We start from the raw sequence: 25,371 nt of genomic DNA, 5'->3' as shown, positions 1-25,371 counted from the left end.
CATACAAGTCATATCATTTACGTAACCCAAGTAATCCCAACGTTGGGTAGTAACCATGTAGTCAACAGATGTCTCTTGGTCCTGTTGGTTAAGATGCCCCAACCGGATGTCAAACATGAATTATTTAAATCCAAGGTCTGGTTGGGGTTTATTCGTCACGTAACTTCACTCAGAAACGAGAACTGGTCAGTTTTGCCATAAATTTCATACATGAGTAACTTATCCGGCCACCTACACTCCTGATAGGGATAGGTGTGACGCACTCCCCCACTCTCCATCCCCCCCCCCTCAAAAAAAATGATGGTGATGATGATGATGATGATGATGATGATGATGATGATGATGATGATAAGGAGGAGGAGGAGGAGGAGGAGGAGAAGGAATCTGAATCCGGTCAATGATTTTTTTTTTTTTTTTTATAATGTAATAGTTCGCAGTTCAGCTATTCATCTGTTACTAGCGTGTTAGCGAAAACAATGAACAGGAACAGCATTTTAAAAACAAAGAGAAACCTATTCAGAACCAAAGAGAACAGAGTGAAAATGAAAGGATATTTCGTTCCAGTTTTTACCTCCGCCAGCGAAATTGGAGGAGGTTATGTATTTACCTACCGAATATTTGTCTGTTTGTTTCTTTGTATGTCCACGCGATATCTCCAAATGTTCTCAGTGAATTTCAGTCAAATTTTGTGGAAGGGTGGGCCATGGGCCAAAGAAGAACTGATTAAATTTGGGGGCGAATCCTGATCCGGAACCTACAAGAGCATTGGAGGAGGTAAGCGCTTTCTGAGTGCTTTCTAGTTTACACTGAGTTCTCTCAACCGTACGTGGGTAAACTTTTCTCTTTTGAAAACCTTTCATAAACATACAGTATTGGAAAGGAGTGCCGCACGCACGGAAAAAAAAAGAAAAGAAAAAGTGAGGTTTCTTCAAATGTCATTCTAGACAGTAACCTGCTCAAAATTTTTCGGTATATTTGTCTCTATTTAGAAGATACTCTTACGAGCATTGGCCACATCGCACTACATCATTAGGTTCCTGTAGAGCTCACCTCAGGTGAATGGTCTCGGAACGGAGAGATCAAGTCCCTTGCAAATATTTTAGTTGTTTTCAGAGGTATAGCGGAGCGTTTGTATGTTGTCAGTGTGATGATGATGATGATGATGATGATGATGACTACAGCATATTTTGTGCGGTTATGTTTTTAGTACCCCTGCCAATGATTATATGTTTATGGCTTGGTCTGACTGTCAGTTTTATCGGTCAGTCTTTAGCTATCTATCTATCTCTATCTATATACCTAGGCTGCTTCCCCCAAGGAAAGGGAGGTAGCCGAGACAGGACGACACACTCCCCATTTACTCATCCATTCAAACACATTCATTCGCATCTTAGCCCCAAAGGGAAGAAGGGACAGATCCACACCGCATCACACCGCACAAGGGTCAACTGCGCAGTGCAATCAGTGACATACGCAGCAGGGCCCGACAGCAGAGCTGGTTTACCCCTGCCACATCATAATAGACCCATCTCCTTACCCGCACCTGACCTGACTGATCTCTCTCTATTTAGCAATTTCAAAAAAATATTGGATGGAACTGGACCAAATTTGGGATGTTGGCAGAGGACTGAGGGAAAATTATTATGTAAAGGGAAAGGATTAAATTCAAGGCCAAGGTCGAGACAAACACTGAGATCACTTCGTTATGCATATTTCACGACTGATACAAGATAAAAAAAAGAGGAAGGAGTTCATAATATTCCTTAAGGAAAGCCTTTCATTTCGTATATTTGTCTACCTTGGTGGACATATGTGGTTTCCTAGTGCTCGTCGTTATTATTATTATTATTATTTTAATTACTAGTGGTAGAAGTAGTAGTAGCAGTGGTAGTAGTAGCAGTAGTAGTAGTAAGAGTAATAGTAGTAGTAATAGTAGTAGTAGTATTGTAGTATCAGTAGTAATAATAGAAGTAGTAGTAACGGTAGTAGGAGCAGCAGCACTATAAATGTAACTAAAATGTCCTTGTTATATCACCCTGCATATTATCAAAAAATCTACAAATTCCACTAATTAATGATATTTATTATGAGCAACTTGGCTTGCACGATGTCTCATACGTTTGTTCGTGTTCAGCATCTGGAGGGCAGAAATTCAACATTCTCTTCTTTTCCTGCATATCATACATTTGATGGAAAACTGAAAACTTTTACAATGAGAACGTTATTTTTCAGCGAAATTTTCAGACTGGCAGGTTTAATATTGCAAACACCACGCACTTTGCACTGTGTATTGTGCACAATATTAACTTCTAGAAAGGAATTTGCCGAAAGAAAATGATGATATTGCCTTCGGTGGACACCACCGCTTAACCCCATTTACTTACCGGGATTTCTGTCATTTTACAGATAATTCATCGTAGCTCAGTGGCAGTTTTTAAAAAAAAAAGTACTGTGCTTCATATGTTAATCATTTTCCTGACACTGTAGGCCAAGTTAAAGTAGTAAGAGTGTAAAGCCCCGTCCACACGAGCGGGCAATGCCCGCGGGCACAAGCGAGCAGTTTGCCTGTTGACGGGCTCACCGCTTGTGCCGGCGGGCAAATGCGTAAATTGCCCCTGGCAATTTACGCATTTGCCCGCGGGCGCAGCGGTGAGCCCGTCAACAGGCAAACTGCTCGCTGCCCGCGGGCATTGCCCGCTCGTGTGGACGGGACTTTAGAAGGTGTAAAAGGGAGAAACGGTGGGATATCGGGCAATGAGTTACATGAAACCTGGTCTTGAGGGTGGCACAAAAGGCGATGGAAATCTGGGAGAATTATTGCCACATATAGAAAAGTTATTTATTGCATAATCTTCGGCCTGACTTGGATCCCTCTCCAAAAGCAGAATAGGGAACATTTGCATGCATATAAAGCGAGGTGAGGAAGAGGCAAATGGAGATACAAAGGAGAGAAGGGGAAAGGTAGGGTGAAGGATATCTATGAAGAGAGGAAGAAAGGGAGTGAGGAAGTAAAGGAAATATAAAGATGTTCACGAGGCTGGGAAAATAAAGAGAAAAGCAAACAGAAAGAGGTTCGCAAATTAGATGCAGAACACTAGGAAGAAGGCTTATTTTTATGCATGTTGATTGCTGGGGATTCAGTAAAGCCCTGTCCACACGAGCGGGCAATGCCCGCGGGCACAAGCGAGCAGTTTGCCTGTTGACGGGCTCACCGCTTGTGCCCGCGGGCACAAGCGGTGAGCCCGTCAACAGGCAAACAGCTCGCTTGTGCCCGCGGGCATTGCCCGCTCGTGTGGACAGGGCTTTAGACAGACAACCACATTTAGGTAAACCCCATTCTTCCCCTTTAACAAGACTCACAACTGTTGACGTTACATCCCGGTCAAGGATAATAATATCGGTTGGACAGGGGCGAGGGGGACATCAAGTGTGCCTAACAGTCTGACAATCCAAAATGGAAATAGGGTTCTTTCATTTTCAAGCCTCCGTCGCAGACTAAAGTCCCGTCCAGACGATCGAGCAATGCCCGCGGGCACAAGCGAGCAGTTTGCCTGTTGACGGGCTCACCGCTTGTGCCCGCGGGCAAATGCGTAAATTGCCCGTGGCAATTTACACATTTGCCCGCGGGCACAAGCGGTGAGCCCGTCAACAGGCAAACTGCTCGCTTGTGCCCGCGGGCATTGCTGGATCGTCTGGACGGGCCTTAATGCACTATTGAATATGTAGGGGATAAAAAGTAAAGTGTGTTGAATAGTTAAGCTCTTCAGTCCAAAGTTGTCCCTTTCTCATGTCGTTGCTACAGCCAAACGAGTTTAACTTAGGAGGAGATTTTCTAATGAAAGGTATTAGATGTAAGTTTCATTAATCCATTAAATTTAAAGGCCATTTTAGATTGAATAAAAGCACTTAGAGAGAGAATGAATAGACCACAAAATATACATAACCTAATGAAAAACCTTGAAAGGTGAATATGTTAAACTGCATCCTTTCCGCGCACACAGAGGCGGTAAGGCAAATTCAGTGTGTGCCCCGAACTGTGTCACTCCTTTACGCACCCACTCACACTGCATTTTTAGAGGATGAAATCTTGCAAGTTAGAACCATCTACTTTTTATTCCCCTTTTTATAGCGCCACAGTTTCACTTCCATTGATTTTTGCCGCACCCACAAAGATAAGTCTGCGAAGTATCAAGAGGTGCGGGTTTTGTGCACAGGGAATGTGTCTGGGGTATGAACGTACCATACAAGGATAAGGATATGTTGGAGTGGTGGATATGGTTATAGTTGGTACGGATTTGAAATGTGTCCTTATCTTGTTAAACACACACACACACACACACACACACACACACACACACACACACACACACACACACACACACACACACACACACACACACACACACACACACACACACACACACACACACACACACACACACACACACACACACACACACACACACACACACACACACACACACACACACACACACACACACACACACACACACACACACACACACACACACACACACACACACACACACACACACACACACACACACACACACACACACACACACACACACACACACACACACACACACACACACACACACACACACACACACACACACACACACACACACACACACACACACACACACACACACACACACACACACACACACACACACACACACACACACACACACACACACACACACACACACACACACACACACACACACACACACACACACACCAAAAAAGGCTTCCAGACACTTCTCTTAACACACCCATAACCACAAATTAGACAACCCAGTCACATGGATTTCATCAGGCACATCCACATACTAAGGGTCATATTATTAAAAACGGATTGCCAAGGGTTGTACAAGTCCTCACTTTTTCACGTTGTTTTCTGAAGCATGACCTATAATGTGGAACACAGGCTCGTCAGATCTAATAACAATTCTGTAGGCGTTCCAAAAAGTGCTCGTCAAAAACAAGAGGACCCCTTACACCTGCGTGCACTTCGTTTTAATGAATAATTTGCCTTCATTCACCCACACTCTTCTACACACACATCCATCCAAGCCCATTTGCCCACACCGCGCGCAGAGCAAACTCATCAGTAGCCTAATGTCATCAACAAACGCGGCCGGTCGTAGAAATGCTATAGTGTATTATATCACTTTGTTAATTATCTCCCCCTCCCACACCAACTCGTGCAATCCAGTTTTACCAAAGCACCGTATGTGTAAAATAAATCTTCATATTAATCCTCCTCTCCCCACGACATCTTCCATCTGTATCACCCTAGGCTAACAATTACACCCTTCACGTTGTCAATATTTTCAAATCTTTCGTGAATATATATTAGGGACGTTGAGCACAGTAGTTACAGTCCCTTGGTTTCGTGGGAGGGAGGTAGGGGGCGTCGTTTTTCATGGTTGCATTTTCCAGTGTTGTGGGGGATCTCTTTTTAATTGCATTTCACTTTGGAAGGAGTACAGCTGCTTAGGTAATTACGGATCAGAGAAACGTGGATATTCAGTATGAGAGAGAGAGAGAGAGAGACCACGCCGACAACGTTCCATCTCTGACAACTGCCTCCGTTATCATAAAGAAAATAAATACTCCACTGTCTTATCTACATTACATACAGTAATTGTAGTTCAGCCTCAGAAAAAGGACACTTGTTTGAGGGCATTTAATTGAAACATAGCCTCGACTAACCACAAACTTTTCTTTCATTAGTTTTTCTGCCACGGCAAAGGTCAACTTCACACAGAAACATCAGAGTTCTCTGAAAACGACTTACCCGTGTATAATTATCTCACTTAAAGGCTGTGATGCTGCCGATCCCTGGCTCTTGTTCCCCAGTATTATTTCAGCATGAGTGAGAGGTCAGCATTTCACAGGTTACCGAGTGGCTACCGGTTGAATAAAAGAACTACAGACTTTTTGTTTTGTCAGCGTCTATCCTGTCATCAGGAAGAAACTCCTCACTGTGTCCTGCAACTAAGCAAACATTTACGGCTTTAGCTTGTTTTCGGTGACGTCCTTTTGTAGTTTCTTCCTGCTGCGACCAAACTATGTTAATAATTAAAGCCCCTGGTAGTTGATGGGGTTAATGAAGACTATTGTATCTAATCCCGCCGGTGACCTCCTGTATTGAAAATCTTTGTCTGGCAGCAGCAATAATAAAAAATAAAAAAAAAGACGGTACCGAACTGAATTCTTTAAATAATCCGTGGCAGTGTACCGAATTAATAATCTGCTTCTCTGCCAGTAAAACTTCTCATCACATGCTAAAGCAGAATGAAGGTTTGAATTTCTTTATTGCATCCATTGCTGCTATCTCTAAACGACTTTATTCACTTTGAAAACCTCTTCAAACTGCAGTGGTAACATATAAAGTTCACTAAACCATACAGTTGCAGGCTGATTTTCTTCGCTGAATAAAACTGGAGTAGCAGCAGAAAAATTAAATGTCAGTGAAATGTTATAAATACAGGATAACGTATCGAAAACATTTCTCCTTCTTCTGTGCCAAGAAAACTCCCCATCGGCTACAAGGCTATACCTGATAAGATGCTTGGCAGTTGTGATAGATTTTCCTTAAACCAGAGTTCGTCATTTGTACATCATTCTTGGTGCCACCAAATAATGTTTACATAACTTAGGGATAAGCTGTAGCTGTTAAGAAGTTAATAAAAAATGCATCTAACCGCGCCAGTTTGGAAAGCCTACCGAAATATAAATAAGATTATCTGGAGGTAGCCAGGTTAGCATTGGAAACAGTGGTTAAATGCTGCATGTAAACGTATTGAGTACTTATCTTTCTTTGTCTCTACCAAGAAAACGTCTTCCCAATTAATATCATCATCATCATCATCATCATTATCATCATTATTCTTATGTGTATTACCCACCTAAGGGCAGGGCGAAGGAAAAATATCGCTGAATTTTCGTACAGCTTTGTGTAATCCCGCCTTTTCGCACCTAGGAATAAGTCTGGTACTGGTCTGTACATTCTGATGTTGCAGTTCGTAGCCTGAAGGAATACTTGGGTGGTTGCCTTCACACTTACATTCACATAACTTATAATACTTATCCTTATTCTCTGCCACGATAACACCCACATGTTACCGTACTGTAAGCATCTTCATCAACAGTCATCACTATTATCATCATCATCGTTGTCGTCGTCGTCGACAGCATCCCTTTTTTGTTTTTTCACCCACGGATGGGAGAAAAAAAAAATGCATTTTTTATTGTTGTAAGCACTCCATGAAAACGAATCGAATAAATGTTTTCTTTCATCCCTACCAACAACATCGGCTACTGTCGTTTAAAAAATTTCATAACTTATCGATTAACTATTTTCTCTTCTCTTAAAAAAAATCAATCACAGCGACTACTAAGTCAACAAAAGAGAATAATGCTTAAAATTCTTTGCAGTTTTCAATTAAACACGCCATAAAAACACAGAATCGACCAAAAATATACCTGGACCGTTCATGTCGGTACATTTTGAAATGGCAGACGAAGGGTTTGAAAATAATCTCCAGTAACGCTCAATGCTGTTTTAATCAATATACCTTGAAGAAGGAATCATATACAGCATTATCCACTGAGAAACATGTGCCAGAGAGGGAAAAATAATCACTAGCAACAACAACGCCCATTTTGAAATTGGCTCAAGACAATTCTGTTCTTACTCCCCAGAAGTACTGCATCGGGTAATAAACCTGAAAAAAGCGAGCTTGAAATCCTCTCTCAATCAGGCAAGCGTCAGCGACTTTCGCTCGCCTCCGTGATGATATTCTGATTTTACCTTCCTCCCTCCCGCCCGCCCCCAGATTCCTGAGTCAACACTCCCTCGGTTTTTTTTTTCCTTTTTCTTTCATCGCAATCATCAGTTTACTGCGCTTCTTTCAGCCAGGTTCGTCGAATTATCTAGTCTCCTTCGCCAGTTGACATCGCCTCCTTCGTAAGTTTACGTCCCATTATTTTTTTTTTTTCCTAGTCACGTCTGTTGGTTTACTCGTACTTCGCATCATCCAGTCGAATTCGTCAGCTGACATCGACTCTTCCGTCATCATCATCATCAACATCTGCATCATTATCATCATCCAGCCAGGTTCGCCTGCTCAGCCTGCTTCCTTGAGTATGTAATTTTACCGCGACTCATCATCATCATCATCATCATCATCATCATCATCATCATCATCATCATCATCATCATCATCGTCGTCGTCGTCGTCGTCGTCGTCATCGGGTCCGCCCCAGTTCCTTCCCTGCTTCCTCCCAGGCCTGTTATTTTACACCGCCTTTTCCACCTGGGTACGTCAGTCCAGAACCGTTCAGGTTTGCTCAGAACCATTCAGGTTTAGCTACTCCGACTCAGGATCATCACACTGAATCGGGCTCGTCAGTTTGGATCCAGCTGCACCCAGTTATGTTTATCTAAATAAGCCACTGTCAATATTCTAATTCATTTCTGCCATGCTCACACCCAAGTATATCAGTTCAAAACCATTTCAGTAATTTTAGGCCCTTTCACCACCAAGATAGCCAAATTGTTAACATTGCTTACATTGCAACTCTTGGACTAATTATGCTAGGGATCGTTTTTTGGTGCAAGTACCTGACTTCAGTTAACTTTGATGCCCATCCACCCTTCGTGAGTTTGTAAAATGGTTGCCTAGAGTAACACGTAGGGAAGGTAACCGTTACAATCTGAATGGTCCAGTGTCTTTTATCTCACAGGTCAGAGGCTTAAGTTGTGGACATGAGCACCACAGTTAAGCGCCTCACGGTATCTGCCCTCAGTTTTACCTTTTTACAGGACACTTCCAGTCCACGAGGTCGATTTGGGTCAGTAAAGACAGATCAGGTCATACCCATGAAGGTGTGTGCCCTAAATCAGCCCTGTCTTTTTTCTTTTTCTTTTTTTTTTTTCTTTAAGTATGGCAGGTCAGGTTTTTTCAGGCCCTTTCGAGGTTTCTATCAGTCCGTTTGGTGAATTATGATGGGCAGCATTGGCGATGGAAAGATCTTTAAACTCAGTATGAAGGGGGTGAAAAATGGCTGGTGTGGATGGACATAGGTGGGCTGGTTGTGCGGGAATGACTGTGGGTTGTGGGGCAGGGAAGAATAAGCAATTCCTGTGAAGATGGGCGTTGTGTGAGTGGTGTTGTTGGTGATGGTAATTGATGGGATGGATGGCCAAGGATGATGGTGAGTTGTGGAGCTGGACGAGGGTAAAACACCCTGAGAAAATTGGCTTCGTAAATTGGCCAGCACGGGCGTAGCAATGATTTAAGTAAAAAGTTGACCCAACCAGTGCAACAATAGCTACTACTAATGATATTATTAATAATAATAATAATAATAATAATAATGATACAAACAACAACAACAACAATAATAATAATTGTCTAAGGACAATTTTGATAAAAACTTACCACAGCCATTGCCTACCAGAGGCCGAGCTATACAGGGACCTCGAGGTCAAGGTCATTAATTTGTGCATGTAACCTTAAGTCATCAGAGTCTGTAAGTCCACGAAGTGTGATGGCTTTAAACCTTCATGGGAAATTAGGTGTCATCAGGAATATCCGGTAAAGTCCCAATTTTTTAGCTCAGGGAATCTCAGAGAATAATCAACCTATTGGAACCATGCTCCTTTCCGCACTGTGTCCGCCTTAAGGCAATATTGTAGTAAAACCTCAGCTTCCTAGCTTAAGCAGCTCTTGAGATAGCGCGGCTGACTCACTTATCTGTGTTCCGTATAATATCCGGAGATGCGATTGATGGATTGCCACCATATTTGGCCAAATGGAGCGGACAGCTGTCCGACTAAATTATCTAAGTTTGAAGGCTCTAGACTAAATAGCCTTGGAAATATCGCAATTTTGAAACTAATAATAGTAATAATAATAATGATGGCAAAAATAATAAAAGTTTCCACAAGGATATGGGAAGTTTTAATAATAATAATCAGAATAATAATAATAATAATAATACAATTATTATTATTATTTATTATTATTATTATTATTATTATTATTATTATTATTATTATTATTATCAAATGCTACTAAAACAGCAACATAGTAAACACTCGACACCCTCATATACCTTGCGTCTCACATAACAGATAAAAATAGAAAAAAAATGTTTGTGTGATTGCGTATCTTTCGTGACCATCTCAGGAGTGTTCTTAAGACCACCTGGAAAGCATGGTAACCATGGGAACAAAAAAGTGAGAAAATAAAATAGAATGGAATCATAGCTTCAAGTATCACTTGTCTATGTATCTTGTGCCTAACCCTTAACTACTGGTGACGTGAAAACACGCTGCCGCGCTCTCACCAAAGTTTGAAGCCCCCGCCAAACTTTTTGCCACAGGTGACTTGCGACATCTCTGCTGAGTGCGGGGAGCATGACGGTTTTTCACCGGCGTCCCAGTACCGTCAACAACTATTCATTGTTGTTGTTTTTCTCTACTGTGAAAAATATGTAATAAGTGTCCCAAAGTGTCTCTGTCCCTATCCCGCCGACGATGAAGCACCTGTGTATGTGTATGAGGGGGGTGGGGGGGGGGAGAATTGAGATAGAATCAATAACATCAAAAATTTGAATGATGAGTGAATGGATGTAAGACCAACTTCATTCAAATATGGAAAAAATTTTGCCAGTCCGATCCCTGAATCTCATCAGTCCTCCAACGTGTCTCGCACCTTCACATGCCACTACTTTGGTGCTAATCCCACTGTCCATTACTCATTCAGGACTGTTGTAGAGGTAACAGTGGATTGGTGTGGAAGATCTGTAAAGCCTGTCTTTGTTAAATTTAAAACATCTGACTATTCCCATTCTAAGCCTGTGATCGAACTCACATCTTTTCGAACAGCCAATCATTGCTCTAACCAGTAATGTTAATGCTTAGAACGATGACTTACAAAACATGGGGTTTGTAGGTCAAAGTATTTAAAATCTGAACCTGAATAGATGGACGAAAGACAAACATAATTCTCTCTCTCTCTCTCTCTCTCTCTCTCTCTCTCTCTCTCTCTCTCTCTCTCTCTCTCTCTCTCTCTCTCTCTCTCTCTCTCTCTCTCTCTCTCTCTCTCTCTCTCATGTGTGTGTGTGTGTGCTTTCCTCCATTTCCCTCCTTTCCTCCCACCCTTCCTCCGACCGTGCCTACCAGCAATATTGCTTCGTGTTCCTGAAGCAGCTGAAATCGACACCATAAACGAACATCAGGGCAGCGGGATATTTCAGCCATCACTTCATCAACTTCAGCTAAATATGCCTCCCTACTTTTTTTTTTTTTTTTTTTTTTCGGGGAGAGGAAAGAGACGAGTTATCAGCTCTAGGATCGTATCTGAAATGGTAATGGAGATTTCGTAACGTTTTTTCCGTAGAGATTTATTTGGCACATTTTACCCTAACCCAGTCCATGTTACTAATGCATACTTTGGATCTATTAAAACGAAGTAAAAAGTGTACAAGAGAATGTTTTGAAGCCTCTTACGGCATTTACAATACAGACCCTAGTGTGTTCCGATGGTCTGACGCTAACCATCTTACTTCAGTGACTTATTTACATTTTTCTTGCTAACCTTATCTCCAGGCTATATCTAATCACTCCAGTTTCATAAATCTCGAGTAATCGGAACAATGTTGGAAAGACGAAGATTAAAGAGTACGAAATACATCATCGTACTGAAGGAAATAAAAAAAGTCATCAGTTGGGCCTTCTAATTTTTCCTGTCGTATTAAACCGGAAGCTGGGGACACGGTAAGATAATTTCTCTCGAACTTTACCTTTGTCTTGCTGAAGGCATTTTCCTTCTCCCACAGTTAAAAGGGAGGATGCATTTGAACCTCCATCGTTTTCTGGTACCGTATGATTTCCTATTTATTTCGTTACTCTGTTGTCAGCAACTTTTTTGTTCTTTTAGTACCTTACTGTTGTACCTTCAGCCTAACAGCATAACCTGTCCACATTGCTAGCTTCTCATTCTGCCTCCAATTTAACCTAACCTAACTCCTCCCTATTTACTAGCTTACTACTCAAACACAGCCTAACCTAAACTAACCCTTCCCCATCGTGAGCTTATTACTCTTCCTTAAGCTTAATCCAGCCTAACCTAATCCTTCCCCATTGATAGCTTACGATTCTTCTTCCAGTATAACCCAGATTAATCTAATTCTTCCCCATCTATAGCCTACCACACTGCTTGCGACCTAATCCGGCCTAAACTAACCCATCCCCTTCACAAATTTTCTACCATACCTAACCTTACCAAATCGCTCATCTCTCATGCTATTAGTTACTGAATATTTAGTTTCCTGCCCTGACTTTCTTTCAGAATAATTTTACATGTTAAAAGACTCACTGAAACAATGATTAAGGCTTTAGTTCAATTGAATATTATCATTAAAGTGAAGTATGTGTTTGTGCTGGTAAATATTTTATACATATTCACAGTGTTAATAAGTAGAAACATTGATGGTAACACAGGATCTTGGCTAAAGACCCTGGAATCCACATTCTCGGGACGGCAGCAAGTATCACAGAGTTTTCAGATGCTGCAAACGCTCTCACACATTGTTCTGACAGCTGTTTACGTCTTTGTCTCCGAAATACTTACTATGCATTTTCATCAGCTAACGACAGACTAATTTACTATACTGGAGAGAAACCTATGACAACAAAAGCGGTAATAATGACCATGATTAAAATTTTGACCAACAGTTAGGAACTCAATACTCAAAATCAGCTTACTAGGGACGGTTATATTTGCATTTAGGGACTCATCGCTGTCAATGAGTTTAATGTATAATAGTCTGCACAATATACAAGGTAGTCTATAAACTGCGTTCCCCTTGACGATTCCCTTGCAGTATCTTGTTTGTTACGGAGGAGAGTCAGTCTGCTGATGTGCGAATGAGTGTGTTATACGAGTACCTGTGTCTGTTGAAATGAGGCTCCAGTGCGTGCGTGCGTGCGTGATTGCGTGCGTCCCCCATCACCAAGACGAAGTATCACTGTGTATCTTCCTGTGACTGTACCTTGAAATATGCATGTGGAAGAACTATACCCACATTAGGAATAGCTGTTTAATGACGAGGTACAACAGTTTTGGGTGTAGCAGCTGTATCTCCCCCACTAAACAACTTTTGCTACCATGTATAAAAATTCTTTAATTATATATTACTGTACATCTAGTTGGTCTACTGCAGGTCTCTATCTATGTATCTCCCTCACCTCCTCCTCGCCGCACCTTTAATTACTATCTGTTGCAAGGTGTGTTGTAAAGAATGCACGATATACTGAACACCAAGTAAGTGTGTGGGTGTGCGTTTCGCTACTAAAGTTACATATCACCTTATTCCTGTCTTTATTACCTGACATCTCTTTCAATTTATTTACTTCTGCTCACCTGCCGATCCCCTCAACAGTCGAAAATTCATCAAGTTACTAGGTAGGAGGGGAGTGCAGTATTTGACGTATTCGACATGTCTTTGGTCCACCACTAAGCCTAGCATCGTATTCCTGTTTGTTTTAGAAGAGATATAGATTTGTCTACTTTTCGTTCTACCAAGTGTCTACTTAAATTTACTTACACATTTACCATTTCTTTATATACATTCAACCTTCTATATATCCTTGTCCAATTATCGACTATTTAAATATTCTCTCTATTTACAGTACCTTTTCCCACTCCCTCTCAGGTGCCTACCCTTCAAAAAAAAAAAAAAAATCCACCAAGACTACGCAGAGACGGCAGAGAGTCCACAAACCGAGCGAGTCCCCCCTAACTCAGCACCAACAAATATTGACGCTTCACTTACCCTTCTCCAGGACACACACACACACACACACACGTCTCTCTCTCTCTCTCTCTCTCTCTCTCTCTCTCTCTCTCTCTCTCTCTCTCTCTCTCTCTCTCTCTCTCCATGCCAAGCTGTGGTTCAGTATGACCATAGTAATGAAAACTCAGGCCTGGCTTATATATATGTTACAGCTGCTGAGTAGAAGGAAAACAGAGAGAGAGAGAGAGAATAAGAACACATCTGAGAGATTTTACATAGTAGTTCGACTTCACTATTAAAAGAAATGCTCTATTCTCTCACTATCGACTTTTGAGAGAGAGAGGGGGGGGGGAGGTGATGGTGATAGGGAGGGGATGCATAGCTGTGTTGGAGGGAACAGAGGAATGTTGATGCTGGTGAGGGAAGAGAGAATGATGGTGGTTCTGCTGTATGGAAATTACTCTGCTAGTGGTAGAGGAAATGGAAGTAGTGGTTGTAGTGCTGGTGATGCCGGTGTCTTGGGGAGTGATGGTACTGGTAGTTGTAGAGGTAGTTGGTGTGCATGGGTAACACTTCCTCTGCCCCAAACTCTTCACACAGTAGATGAGAGTCATGTTTTAAGGCACTTGACTTGATATATACCATGTGCACATCATCAAGTACTAATCTCAATTCTGGTGGGAGGTTTTAGATGCCAGAGGATATCTATGAAGGATACGGTGACGATGCCTTGTTTTAGGATTCACCTCACTCTTCCTCGAAACCCTGATCCAGCAGCCACGTCATTCGATTCATGAAGCTGGATTGCAAATTTGCCTGAAGATATCCCTTTTTTTCAGTAATCACTTGTTGTTTGATGTTTTAAGAAATATCTAATATTCTTCATTGAACACTATCATTTGAGAGGGACAGTGATGTGACCTGCTCAGCATCACATCCAGTAACACCGCAGACAATACTTTTACAACAAGGGACAGTTATCTTCTCTGTAATATTTCGAGCTGTATTTTCTTGTGCAATTCTCAGTAATATCACTTACCATGCACGTCACCTAAAGTCATTTTGTTGGCTGAACTGTCCCGAACGATCAAAGCGTGCTCGCTTCAGTCTCTCTCCCTTTGCTTGAAGAAGGCAGCATTTTTACCTTTCATATTCGAATGACAACTATTCACATGTCGCTTGAGAAAGCTTGGTTAACGCACCCTTGTGATAAAACTTTGTGCCACAACACACAATGCAAATTTACACCCGTTTCTAACGATAGTAGTGAATCCATACTGAATGTAACCTTCATCATATTGACGTTTCTTCGCTGATGAGACCATTAGGGTATCTGGAATTGTAATAAAAAATATAACCAAAGCCATAAGTTAAGTCACTGACATTGAAATGCAGTTATAAGATAGCCACCGTCATAAGATTACACAATAAAGATGCCATCAGACACTCATATTATCATCACCGTCGTAAGATCACACAGTAGAAACACCGTCTGGTAGTCACAGTGTCATCAGATCAAATAGTCAAACGTCATTAGGAAGTCATATTCAACACCGTCGTAAGATCACACTACAAACAACTTCAGGCGTTCATCATACAGTAGCCTACACTCAACTTCAGGCATTCACCACACAGTAGGAACAGTTTCAGACAGTCATAATAACCAAAGATCAACCAATAAAGACACCATCAGGCAGTCATATTATCACCACCGTCATAAGATTACACATTAGTATCCACTTAAGGCAGTCGTATTACCACCAGTGTCAAAGGAAACAAAGAGTAACTAGAAAACACTCAGAGCGTGCATACCTCCGCCAACACCAATATAATCTATTATTTGCATCTAAGTAGCCACAAGTATGACCACAATCAAAAACACGGTTTCCAAAAGGCTATATTATCACCAAGAAATGATATTCATTACCACAGCTTAAAAAAGAAGTATGTATCACTAGCATACATTTCACCGTATTATCAAAAGCATCACTACAGTACTAGAAATGTTATGAGCTCACTAAATAGTACTTTTGAACTTTGAAGCATAACACCAAATCGAAACAAGGAACATTGAGAAATACCACCTGGTTCCAACTTGGCATAATGAAGAATGACACCGCATCACAATTCTGAGTTAAAAAGAAAAAAATAGTTTTCGCCAAGTCTGAACACTGAATGGCACTAGAATGCAACAGTGGAACCTGGCGAATACTGCCAGACTGCAACTTCGAACACTGAATTACATCAAACCTAACTCAACTTTGAGCATCAAATAACATCTCAGGTCGCAACACTAAACTTAAAATAACAACCCATAGCAACTCTAAACGTTAAACAAAACTGGTAAATCATAACAGGGTCTCACAAACCCTAAGTATGCATACTGAACTTTGAAGGACACCACAACACTGCGACTTTGAATTTTGAAGGATATTACTAGATCGCAACTCTGATTTTCGACAACCATTTCAAGTCAAAACTTTGGATTTCAGCACATCGTAACTTTGAACTTTGGGTAACGCACCAGATACCAACACAGTAGGGAAGACTGTCAAGTTCTTACCATTTTTTTTCATTTTTGTCCTCATTACATCATAGATTAAAGGTGTAACATAACTGTTTTTTTATCTGAATGTAGGAAAACATGTCCTTTCGTTATATTTATAGACAAAATGAACGAAAACATCTTTGTCGCAGGGTTACTGGAAGATCTGTGATGGTTTGTCCTCCGTCACAATTTAACTCAGATACGGGGCAACTTGTTAATGCACCCCGGAGTAATTTGGTATATGTTATTGAACCCAGAAATGTCCTGACTTATTCTCTTGTCATTTACATGTGAAAACTGGCTATTGGCATACTGGCTGTAGTGTAAATAAAGTTAAGTTGCATCTCTGTCAGTTATTCAGTAACTCCATCACTGTCTTTGGCAATAACTGAATCACTCACTTGCTGGAGTATCATTCAGCCGTTCCATCAGCACTCACGGAAACACTCCCTTGTTCCATTTTCGCTATTTATAGATAGATGGATAGATAGATAATTAAATATATATAAATAACTACATGTATAACTGGGTAGTTTGAGACACATGGATAAATAGATAAACTGACAGAAACACAGATACCAGCTACTGAGCACAAATATACATGAAAATCACGTTGACCAACGCTGCTTATTAATCAGTCAGTTATTTTTACATTATATTGTTCTAATTGGCAACACTAAATTTATTATTACCCACAACTCGTTTGACTGTTACCTCCATGATATCAGTCAGTTTCCATTGCTAATTCCAGGGCATGGTTTAACTGATACTTGAAAATACTGGGTCAAGTTTTCCAGTTGTGCTAGAAGGGGGCTAGTTGATACTTTAACAGTCAACCCATAACATGTAATCCCAACACTAGTTTTCGGTACACTTTGCTATTTTCTGTCTACAAAAATGACACTATTACCATGAACCTTTCTTACTTTTATAGACTTTTCACACACATGGTACCACACACCAAGTGACTCAGCTGCATCAACAGGTGACACATATATATCAAAATAAATCTGAACATAGAAAATAAAATTGACAGTTGAAAAAATCTTTTTTTTTTTTACTTTAGCTATTATTCAAGCACCACCTTGAGTTACCATTTCAAGTTCCAACTTTGCTTACAAGCTGTATAACGTGGTAACGGCCACTCCTTCATCTATTGACAAATTATGGAGATATTAAAGGTGTAACAGTTTGGCCATGTGATAACTAGACCCGGTCTCCCCTACTTTGAATAAAAGTGCTTATCATCTTAGAACTTGAAGAATAGCAAATGATCACTACCCTGAATTTACAAGAATAACACCACAGCACAGTCCTCAAGGACTAACACCAGATCACAGCCCTGAACTCTGAAAATAAATACCAGCAATTTGTTATGGATTTAAATAACACCTGATCGCTATTTTGGTCTTTGAATAGACACGCAAGACCGCAACTCCAAACTTTGAAGAAGAACAGCACGAAGCAGTTCTGAACTTTAAATAGCAAGCAACCTGGGTAACAACAAGCTGGGAATACCGAGGTGCCATAACACTCTGGTGGTGGCAGTAATATGACGTTATAAGCTGTTCCTCTGGCCATGACGGAAAGCAACATGCGGGTGTGGGCTATTTCTGGGGCAAGACCTGGCATAATAATACCTTACCGTAATTAGCCCAAGGATGTGTATCAAATAAAGAGAAAATAAATGAAGAAATCCGCATATGTTCCAAAAAGCCACATTCAAGAACATTCCATTGGAGTGTAGCAGATGAAATTGTGGATAATTACAACACACCTCCAATTTATACCCGATATATAACGTTAATGTTTTCCGCAGGACGGTAACACGAAGGGCGTACAATTAAATGAAGATATAGCAGTGGCGCCAACCCTCACCACCGCCTTGTAATTCCAGAGGTAATGAGCGGGGTTGAATGGGGTTGTTTAGGTGGTTGGTGGTTGGCTGGGTAAGAGGGTGGGTGGGCGGGTTGGTTGTTTGGATGGTTGTTTGGATGGTTGATTGGTTGGGTGGTCGGTTACTTAGTTGCCTGTAACTGGCTGATTATTGGTTGATTGGCTGGTTGGATGGGTAAATAGCTGATTGGGTGGGTTAGCAGTAGGCTGATTTTTTCGGTTGGTTGGTTGGTTGACTGACTGCTGATTAGCTGAGTTAATAATTAAGTGGCTGATTGATCGGTTGCTGTTTTAGGACATTAGATGATTGTTTGTTTAGGACATTAAAACATGACACTTTACTGTCCTTGAAAAGCCTTCGTTATTCATGTTTAACGCTTCCATTCCGAGGACGTAATGTTGTGTTCATCCCTGCTGCTACCTCATGACTTCATCCAGAATAAGTAATGCTTCCAGCTATGAAAGGATTGGCGAATACAGTATATATATATTTATAAATACCAGCTACGGAAGAATTGGTGTATATCTATCTATTTATGTATCTATACATACATACATATATAGATAGATATAGATATACATATAGATAGATAGATATAGATAGATAGATACGTATATATACAGTATATGTATATATATATATGTATATATATATATGGATATATATATGTATATATATATGGATATATATATGTATATATATATATATATATATTCAAAGACAGAGACAGACAAATACATACATATATACATACCTGTACATACATACTGTACATATATACGTACATACATACATACATATATACATACCTACATACTCGTATATACACACACATCTTTTTCCTCGATTTCAAAAGTATCCAGATCTGCTGAATAAAATCGTTAATTGGTAACAGAAAAATAGAAAAAAAAGACGTCCTTGGAGAATGTGAAAGATTGACAGAGATAAGGAATACGAAATAGTCCACGCCATGCTTTTTACCACCACACTCGCGAAGCCAGATCGAATGTTATGTTGTGCTCGACGTGTGTGTGTGTGTGTGTGTGTGTGTGTGTGTGTGTGTGTGTGTGTGTGTGTGTGAAAGAGAGAGAGAGAGAGAGAGAGAGAGAGAGAGAGAGAGAGAGAGAGAGAGAGAGTCCAAAACGAATGAAACAAGATCTCAGGGGTTTACAGCCATTAGCGTGGTTGGCAGGTGACACGGGGGACAGGAAGATATAGAGAGAAAGAGGAAAACTAAAAACGAAAATTCGAAGCCTTGCAATCAGAGGACGTGATTGAGGACGTGATTTTATTGTTTATTTATTTTTTATTATTATTTTTTTTTTTGCTACCAGACTACATTATTGAGCTTATGAGAGGCGACAGTTAAAGGGTTAATGAAGGCTTTATCCAACCCATTGCATCTGAAAAGGCTCTGTTAAGCTCATTTTGTCATGTAGTGTAGTAACTTTAAGGGTAAATGAAAAAGAAGCCATCGGAAAAAAGTTGTAAAATGAAGGACGAAGGATGGAAAACACACGAAGAAATTAAAGCTCGCCAACATTATCAAAGGAGTGAAAGATGGTCACAATACAGCTTCAGTGCACTGGCAATTTTCTAAGCACCATGATGAGAATATACAAAAACATAGGAACCCAGATGTGTGTTTATCCAGTTTGGCTTTTAATCCCACAAATCCCTTTAAAACACCCCCCAGAAAAATGAAAAGGGTGTCTCAGGGTATTAACTTTAAGGAATATAAGTGCCAAGTATGAAGAGAATTGGAGAAATAAAGGAATGGGGCCAAGTTGAAGAGGTGTTTGGAAGAAAGAGGAGGAAGTAGAAGAAGAAGAAGAAAAAAAAAACTGAGAGAAAACATCAGGTCTCAAAACAGTGGCGTAGAAACCTAAAAAGATAAAGTCGGGAGGCACCAAAGAAGGATGTATGAGGAAGTGAAGCATAAAACGCACTTACTAAGGCGGGAGAAACAGTGAAAGGGAAGCGAAAGAAAATGATAATCACTAGCAACGCCAAACGAGAAAGCAAACGAATTTCATAGAGAGAGAGAAGGGGGGGGGTTATATAATCAAGTTGCTCGACAAATCTTTCTTTGGTTATTTGAAGTGTTATCTCCCTGGCCCCAACAGGGAATGCCCCACCCCACACCCCCGGGGGGCAACTCTAGTATGCACAGCCATTGTATTTTGCCCGTACCGGGGATTAGCCAGAGTGTAACCACACCCAGCCAACCATGTAATCACTTCTTTTCCCTCAGAATACTACAAGGGTGGGTGGGCTATCAAATCTGTCCTTAGTCTTGGTTTTTTCTCCTTTTCCGTTTATAGTTATATGTAGCTGATACGGAAGAATAAAACAAAGTCAATAGAAATAAGAACCTGAAGGCTGATAGTAAAAAAAATAACAATGTAACGAAAGAAAAGAATAATATGAAAATAACAAAATCAAGAGAGACTAAAAGGAAAACATAGGGGGGAAAACCGGTAAGGAAAGGGCAAAACCAAAAGCAAGAAAAGAATGAAGACTGGAAAAAGGAGGCAAGCAATGACAAAGTAAAGAAAGAGCATCAACAGAAACGATACAAGGAAGAACAGGATTAAAACGAACGGGAAAAGATAAGGAAAGAAAGTTACACAGAACTGAAGAAAACTGACAGGAAAAGAAGCACCAAAAATTGAAAATGAACTGAAATCGCAAGAAAAGGATAAAATAATAACAATAATCATCATCATCATCATCATCATCAATAAATGGATGAAAAATTCTGAAAGAAAAATGGAAAAATGAGCAAGAAAGAAAAGGTAAAATTTTAAGAAAGAAGAGTAAAAGAAAAAAGCGAAGAAAAAGACGAGTGAGGGGAAAAGAAATGAAGGAAGTTGCAGCGACTTTGACTTTACAGAGCTCGGCGAGAAAGGAACAGCATCAGACACCCCCTCCCCTTCTCTCCGCCTCCTCCCTCTCCACTCCCACTCTCTGCCCTACCGTAGAAACTAGCCTAAACTCCCAGCCCTCTTCTCCTCCTCCTCTTTTCAGCCCCGCCCCAGAAGCTTCAATCCACCTCCCCTCTATTACCCTGTTCCTTACCCTTTTCCCTCCCCTTCCCTCCCCGTTTCATTTCACTTCCTTCCTCTGTTTCTTTCCCTCCCCTCCCCTTTTGCCCACCCACTGGAGCTTCACCCCCTCCATGATCTACCCTTTCCTCCCTTCCCTCATCCTCTTCTCCCCATTCACAGAATTCTCACCGCCTCCTCTCTCCTCCATCCCTCTTCTCTCCCCTCTTTCCTTCCTCAATGTCTTCTCTTCCCTTCTTCTCTCCTCCCTCGCCAACAGGACATCAGAACCCTTTTTAACTCCCCCCTCCCTTCTCTCAATAACCTCTTCTCTCTACCCCCACTTCTCCCCAGCACCCAACCTATCCAGGAAGTTGGACAAGTGGTCGAGAGTTTAAAGGAACTGGAGTGACTCGGAGCATTATCGGAGACTTCTACCGCTAGGACCCACCACTTATACCTATAGATCAAGACGCCAGACTAGGAAAGTAGGCGAAATGATCTCCTTTCCCTCCACCCTCCGCCCCCCACCCTCTGAACAAGAGAGGTTATAGGGATCACAAGGAAAAAGATCGCTAAGTAAAATATACGGCCCATGCTAGGAGAACACTTGTAGATCGTGCCGGCATCCTCCTACCCTTAAAATTGAGAGAAGATGGGCATGTATGCGAAGTGAAATATCCCACAGCATATGCCAGGAGAATGCTTTACTTATGTCTATGGATCGCGACGCCAAAATAAGAAAGTAGAGACAGGTATTCCCCTATTCTCCTAACTCCGCATCCCCCCTCCCTTAAGCAACAGAGATTATGATTTACCAATGAATGATCGTCATGTAAAATATATAAAAATTTGTACTAAGAGAACGTATTCTCAGATCGCAGCTGACTCCCCTCACCCCATAAGTATATATTACTTGGTAAAAAATAACAAAGCTTTACATCCAGCGATTTATGCCAGGATCCCGATTGCCTTTCCCCGACCCCTGAACATGAGAGAATAAAGCTACTCATATATGCATTAACAGATACATTAAACGAGACAAGGTTGTTTTGTCCCCATTCACTGATCGTAGATAGGTCTTGATTTATGGAGATGGTTGTGCTGAGTTGAAAGTTAGAGATATCAGACTTTGTAAATGGGTGTCTGAATGTGAATGAACTATGAAGTGTTGAGTCATCTGCATATGAATGGATGGGATTGTGAGAGACAGATAAGAGATCATTAATATGAACCAGGAACAGGGTTGGCACCAGAACTAATCCCTGCGGCACGCCGGCGTTAATTGAGTGGAAATTGGAATATACTTCATCTACTTTTACTCTTATTTTTCTGTTGCTGGGATATGAGGAAATCAAAGGAACAAAAGACTTTAGTCCATAGCAGGGGAGTTTGGACAACAGGGAACGGTGCCACACTCTGTCGATAGCTTTAGAAATATCAAGTGCTGCTGCATGAGTTTCTCCATGTAGGTCGATTGATTGATGGATGGTATGGGTCAGGAGATTGAGAATGTCAGTGGTGGATCTTTCGTGGCGAAAACCATTCTGTTTATCACTAATTAAGTTCTTGGATTCAAGATGTTAACTATGTGCTTGTTAATTAAGGTTTCAAATACCTTACCAAGAGAAAATGTGACAGCTATTGCTCTGTAATCAGAGGGGTCAGAGGAACTTCCTTTCTTTGGAAACGGGTGGATATTGGCTTCTTTCCATGAATTAGGGAATGAAGAAGTACGTATGCATAGTCTGAACAATTTAGCAAGAACAGAGGCAAGTTCTGGGGAACACTTTTTCAAAACAACTGGCGGAATTCCATCTGGGCCTGGAGCTTTGTTGGTAGATAAATTGTCTATGATCGATTTTACGTACCGGGTATCTTGTCTGTATTTTACGTGGAACAGTTTCGGGAAAGTCAAGTTCTAGTTCTGGGACGTTCTGGCTGGCTTCCCCTGTGGTAGAATTTCTGGCAAATGTACTGGCAAAAATATCTGGTTTCCCACGCGGGTCATTTGTAATATTGCTAAATGAATATTTTAGTAGGGGAATGGATGATGACTTGTTAAAGTTATTATTGAAAGAATTGAGAGTTGACCAGAATATTCTATTGTCATTAGGGTTGTTAAGTAGTTCTGATGCTTTATTTTGAAGAAAGTTCGAATTTGCGAGATTTATTACAGTTTTTGCATGGTTTCTAGCGATTTTAAATTGAGAGACTGATGCAGATGTGTTTATTTTAAGTAAGACTTTTGGGCTGTTACTCTGGCACAGTTGCTGTCAAACCATTTTGGAGAGTTCGATGTTTTAGTGAACTGTTGACTTGGTATGAATAAATCCATACCAGGTAGTATTAGGTAGCAAATGTGGGACTGAGTAGAACTGGCATCATTAGAGAAGAAAGACTGCTATGGAATGTCAACAAGATAATTTCTAAATCCATCCCAGTCTGCCCTGTCAAAGTGCCATCGGGATTGACAAACAATAAAAAATTTACTATTATCTTCCTGCACTGTGCCGAAGATTGAACCCTGGACTATTGAATGATGGTCGGCCAGTGATATATTGCCATCTGACAGCCCGGAGCTCGATTTCTGATACGGAGCAGGTGCATAAAAGTTAGCTGATTTATTCCGGTGGCAATGCAGATTTCTTAGAGCAAACGATGCATTTAGCAATAAGGTATTACTTAACCCCTTTACTGCATTTTAAGTCTTATTCAACTCTTACTATCACCAGAGGATTTTTTCACCTTAGGGATATTCAGAACGAATAAGATTAGATATACCCTTCATTATCCGCTTCACGGCCAGAGGTTCTTCACATAAATTATAATACAGTACACAACATCTCGCTAGAACGTTTAACAGAGAACCAACTACGAATGTCTGTGACTCACGACGGGAGAACAGGAAACATTAAAACAGTATCTGAAAGATATGGGGGTTGACAGATGTTACACAGGGCTTTCCGTGTATTTCTATTGCTTTCCCACTCTCCCCCTCCCCCGCGTTTGCGAGTGGCAGGTATATTTCAGTTTGCTCGTACGAGGAGCGCAGACATTTTGACTGCTTGGAAAATAAGCAATGACGCATATAATCAGTGGAGACTGAAAAAATCACTATGGAGCATAAAAGCACAAAAATGGTTATGGGGAGTTAAAAAATATATATATATATGCAGGAACGCATTAACAACGCTGACTAAGTTGTCCCCGAACACACACATTCTCTATTTACTAACACGTAAACAATATATGGACCACCCTATACTACAAGAATAAGTGAATAAACATGTAAGATAGGGAAAGACTGGGGAACTGTAACACACCTTTGTTGAGAAGACTCTCAAAGCTCATGTATACATTGCAAAGGAAGAATATAAGAGAGGAAGTGAATGTGAAACAATATTCACGAAATTTCCATAACTATAGAGAGTTGAGGGAGAAGATAAATAAAAAGAAAAAAAAAACGAAGAGAATATGCAAAGTTAAAGAACTTGTGTCCTTTGTTTTCAAGAGTGTCCAGTGAGCACATTTGCTGACTCCAACTTACCCACTGGCTCTTGGCCAGAGCCTACTGAAGAAGGTGCAACGGAAAGGGTGGTCTCAGTAGTATTCCTAGAGAAGGTGACACATTGACTAGGCAGCCAGCAACTCCAATGGACAAAAGCCCCCCTGTCTCACGACGTGAAAATCGTAGGTACGTCCTTGGTGGCACTCTGATACGCTTACTTCCTGACGGTAAAAGTAACCACCTCGACCACAACCTGCCACCCACAGCAGCAGGCCTCTTCATGCGGCAGCTTAACACCAAACCAGCAAAAGCACCTCAGATCCGCTGTCCAAACTCCAGGTAGGTCTCCAGCGTCCTGTCTTAGTCAAAAGAACTGATTGTTGAAGAATTATCGTCCTGGATACCGAGGTAGACACGAAGAATAATGACGGGTTCAAATGGAAATATGGAAGTCAGCAAGGAAATATTACAGTAAACTAAAGGCACGAGGCACATGGTATCTGCAGTACTAATCATCCTATAT

The sequence above is a fragment of the Coenobita brevimanus genome, chromosome 23 (genome assembly GCF_032717465.1).
Source record: "Coenobita brevimanus isolate Jiangsu-jjx chromosome 23, ASM3271746v2, whole genome shotgun sequence".
In the NCBI taxonomy this organism is placed as follows: Eukaryota; Metazoa; Arthropoda; class Malacostraca; order Decapoda; family Coenobitidae; genus Coenobita; species Coenobita brevimanus.
The sequence above is the reverse complement of the archived record's forward strand: the minus strand, read 5'-3'. Positions refer to the sequence as shown.